The sequence below is a fragment of the Tupaia chinensis genome, unplaced genomic scaffold (assembly GCF_000334495.1).
Source record: "Tupaia chinensis unplaced genomic scaffold, TupChi_1.0 Scaffold000638_1, whole genome shotgun sequence".
NCBI lineage: Eukaryota > Metazoa > Chordata > Mammalia > Scandentia > Tupaiidae > Tupaia > Tupaia belangeri.
Window position 1 is genome coordinate 2,989,845 of NW_006160159.1, and position 4,817 is coordinate 2,994,661.

General features: G+C 40.0%; 1 protein-coding gene across 1 annotated transcript in view; it reads right to left on the reverse strand.

Moving 5' to 3' along the window:
* Nucleotides 1–4,817, reverse strand: part of ARHGAP15 (Rho GTPase activating protein 15) — a 721,214-nt gene that overhangs the window by 52,542 nt on the left and 663,855 nt on the right.

Consider the following 4,817-nt stretch of genomic DNA (forward strand, 5'->3'; position numbering starts at 1 on the left):
GAGCACCCTCTAAAAAAAAAAAAAAAAAAAAAAAAGGAAAAGGGAGAGAAAAGAAATGAGGGTGGGAATGTAACAGACAACAGCTTATTTAGAAAAGACTATGAAACTGTCTCCATGGCCTCATAGTGAAGGGAGCTAGTTCCCACATGACCAATCACAGTTGAATCCCGGCCCGGGCAGCTTGAAAAACTCACCAGGTACATGTGAGTACATATTCCTGGTAAGGATGGGAAAATGGAGGAGAATGGGTCATGGCATGACCATGCTCCTTTGGGGTGTGCTTTCTCCCTCTTCCTCTCTCTCGAGTGAGGGCACACATCCTCTGGCACACACACACACACACACACACACACACACACACAGAGAGAGAGAGAGAGAGAGAGAAAAGAAATGTGGGTATAGAAGAAATTACTAGAAGATACAGGATTCTCTATATAAAGGGCAATACTCAGAACACTTGTAAGTTCTGCATGTTTTTAACTTCCTGTTAGCAAATTAACATGGGGAAATATTATAGACTAAAAAGTGTCATTGAGATAAAGATAAAATAGACTTAAGAATTCTAATCTTACCTTTGAGCTCTACTGTATGTTTCAGAATAGATTTTTCCAATGGCCTGACTCTAATAGCCCCTCCCTCCTTTCCTGGTCCCCCAGGGGATCTCATTCAAGTTAAGACCGTGACCGCTTCAAAGTCAAGAGTGGGGTGAGTCTGCTACTGGCCAGAGACTCATTATTATTTATAGTTGAGATTTCCTCCTGTCCACTCATAAAGTGATCTTTTCTCAGCCTAGACACTACAGCCTTGCAATCTGAAATCTCATATAACCTGCACTTTTTTCTTGCATGAGAGGAAAAAAAGCCCAGCAATATGGAAATGTGCAGATACCCCGTGCTAACTATTCCTGGATGTCACCCTGCAGCTCTAATTTCTGCTTTCTCCTCTGCATTCTGGGTGCTGCTGCCGGACTCGTCAGCACCTTGTCACTGCTTCCTGTTGCGTGGGCTACCATCGGACTCTGTGTTCTGAACAATTATCCATAAAAAACCCTCACACAACCCTTCACAATTAACAAAATATATATTAACAGGTAAAAAAAAAAGAGAGAGAGAGAGAAAGGAAGCTACTTTTAAAAATTGAGTTTCCTGACATGGTGCTATTTGTAAATGCTGCACAGTTACGACTAACTGCAGGGTCGGCTCATCTTCTCCAGTCCTGTGATGCTCTTTTGTTTGTGGTGTGACAAGGATGTGAGGAGCCAATATGATTTAACTAAATAATACACAAACGTCAAGAATATTTTCATGTCTTGTGTACATACCAGAATAAATTACTCGGATGGAATGTTTTGTTTTTCTTTTCAAGGAACAATCTCATAGTTTACAAAGAGCTTTGCTGGCAAGAAATGGCTAAAGAATATTATTGGAAGTTACCTATTTTAATGGAGGACTAAATGGCTGAGGATTTCACTCTGGTTCAAAAGACAGAGGCCTGATGAGGAAGTTGACATGCTGAAAGCAATGAGGAATTAAGCTAGTCCTGGAATTCTTATGGGCTGTGGGGAGAAAAGCCCAGTAAGAAATAAAAATGAGAGAACTAGTTTCTCAAAATTAAAGGTGAACCAAAAGGAATTGGCAGTTGCCTGGACATGCCAGCCAGAGAGGCCACGGTATCTGCTACACGTGACAGACCGAGAGGCAACAGCAAAGCTCCCCAAACAACTCGTCTGAAGGGCTTGCCAGGAAGCCAGATGCTGCTTCTGGAAGAATATCTTCCATGATTGGGCATCTGGGTTCATTGCTTTCCATTTAAAGAGGAGAAAGAAGGTGGTAAAAGGCAACACGATCACTGCCTTTTAAAAAATGTGTTCTTTTATTTTGTTGCAGATATGCATGTATATGCCTGCACAAGCATTAATGGTTGTTGACATAAAACTAGTTTTTAGAAGAACCCCTAAAAATTAAACTTTCCCAGCACTTTTAGATGGAATGCAATATATTAAGGGCAGGCAGAGAGGGGGGAGGAAAGGAGAGGAGAGAGACAGAGAGTGAAAGAAAACATATAGCAGCAAAACCCTTACAAGAGGGTTTACTAATGAAATACAATTAATTAAGTAGTTTTATTTAAAGGGCTGGGATTATAGTTGGTGTTCAATTAAAAAGAGGAATTGAGGTGATGTGTCTGTGCCTGTATCACAGTTGGCTTGTCTTTCTGACTCTGTTTTACCATTCCTTCTTTCCTGGAAACACAGTCGAATATTGGTATTGGCAAGAAAGCAGAGTGTGGTCGAGTGGACTGGAAATCAGGTGACTTGAGGTCTGGTTGATTTTTTCCCCCTTCTACTTTGAAGTTTGCTGGGTCCCTGCACCATGTAACTGGGAACTGAATTTCTTTACATGCTTAAAGGGTTAGCTTTTAAAACCAAGCTGATTTTTGTTGTTAATTTGTAAGTAATTCAAGGTAGTACAAAGTAAATATTGAATCTGAAACAAGGATGGACAGGGAAGTTGGGTTGATACTCTAGGAGATAAAAGTAGTAGAGGTTTTTTTTAATTTAGTCATCAGAATTACTTCAAAAGACATAAAAATATATTTTGACATTCCAAGATCTATCACTAATCCCAGATAATTAAGAAATGAGAAGAGCGACAATCTCGCCATGCACTGTAGTAACTGATCTAACAGGCTCCAAGTCACTGAAGGATGGTGACATGCTTCTTGGCTTTTTCCTTATGACCAGCTTTTTTTTAGCACTCACTCAACATTGTGCTCATGTCCTCTTAACAAAACTTTCTTAACTTTAATATTGTCTTTTTTTTTGAGAGATTTTTGCTATAGGGCATGTGCGCTCGCTAGAAAGACAGAGAGAGACAGAGAGACAAAAAGTGAGAAATCGCCCCCCAGGGGGGATGGCCACCCAGCAATCCCTTCTCCTCCATTCTCCTCTCGGGACCTTGGGCACGCACACACACACATGCCTGGCGTGAGTTTTAAGCCACCGGGTCCGGGACTTGAACTGCAGTTGACTACATGGGAGTCCAGCAACATAGCCATTATGCTAACTGCTGGTCCCAATATTGTCTTTTTTGTAATCAGGAGAGTGCTATTTTTCTCTTCATAGTGAAGAAAAGGTGAGGGTTAGTAAACTCAAGAGTAACAACTTAACCTACCATCGTCCTCCAATGGAATATTCTCTAGTCTTAGTCTAAAGTGTATTAGATTTGAGAAGTTGATATGAACTAGAACCACTCACTAGCTATTAGATAATCATCTTGTATAATAAAGCCATACGATTCCACTTATTCAACAAAAAAATAGAGGCTCTACAGTACGTGAGACACTGTATACTCTCTCTGGGGACATAGCAGGAGTCAAAATGATACAAATTACCGACCTTCTTGTGCCAAAAACCTAGGATGAAAGCCTCTAGCTGCTCATTGCCAGGCTGCTCTATGTCCAGTTATCATAAGGATTTTCTAGGCCTCCTTTGTGAAACTACTAGTTTTCATATAATACTTCTCCTCTTGCCAGTTTTTCTTCCTAGGAGTATACATCCATTCTCAAACTTCTTCCTCTGTATCTCTTCCACTGGGTCTGGGACTCAAACTGCAGTTGGCCATAAGGGTAACTGATATATCACCTGCTGGTCCTCCATCATCTTCTTTAAACCAACAACTCCAAGATTTATATCTAAAGCCCAATCTCCTTTGTTGCATCTCTAATGTAGTATTTTTTTTACCCTCTACTGGACGTTTCTACCAGATTATAAATAATGACCAAATTAGGACTGGCCCTGTAGTTTAGAGGTTAAAGGAATCCAGACCCGGCATGACTGATTACAGATTGAAAATATTCATATTGACAAAACTAAGTGAGATGCAAAAGCTAAGGGATAATGAACTCCAGAAGATGCAGGAGAAAAGAGACAATGAGTTCTAGGAGGTGTTGAAGTTCTTTCATGATCTGAAAGAAGAAATACACACCATGAAAAAGAATCAAATGGAGCTATTAGAGATGAGGGCTGCCCTTCAGGAAAGCAAAACGTCCTTCGAAAGTATTAAAAGCAGGTTAATTCATGAAGAAAACTGAATCTTGTATGTTGAAGGTAAAAACTCTGATCTAGAAAAAACAACCAAAAAAAAAACTGAGAAAATAACTCAAAAAAATGACAATACTATACGAGAAATACTAGACAGCATTAAGTGCCCAAACATTAGGATAATTGGTATCCCAGAAGGTGAAGAAACTAATAAGGACATTGATAATCTATTCCATGAAATCTTGGAAGAAAACTTTCTAAATCTAAAGAGGCATTCAAATATCCAGATCCAAGATATACAAAGGACCCCTAATAGAATCAACCCAAAAAGATCTTCTCCAAGGCACATCATAGCCAGACTGGTCAAATCTACAGACAAAAGCAAGATACTGAAATTGGCAAGAGAGAAATGTCAGGTTACTTATAAAGGTTATCCTATCAGGCTAACCTCAGACCTCTCATCAGAAACAATGCGAGCAAGGAAAGAATGGGAAAATATATTCAAAGTGTTAAATGAAAAACAGTTTCAAAAAAGAATACTATACTCAGTAAGATTATCTTTCATATGGAAAGAAAGAATAAAAACTTTTTTTTAGAGTTTTTTTTGCTATAGTGCGTGTGCGCTCGCTAGACAGACAAAGAGAGACAGAGAGACAGAAAGCGAGAAATCACCCCCCAGGGGGGATGGCCATGCTGCAATCCCTTCTCCATACTCCTCTCAGGATCTTGGGCACACACGCACACACGCCCGGCGTGAGTTTTAAGCCACCGGGCCCGG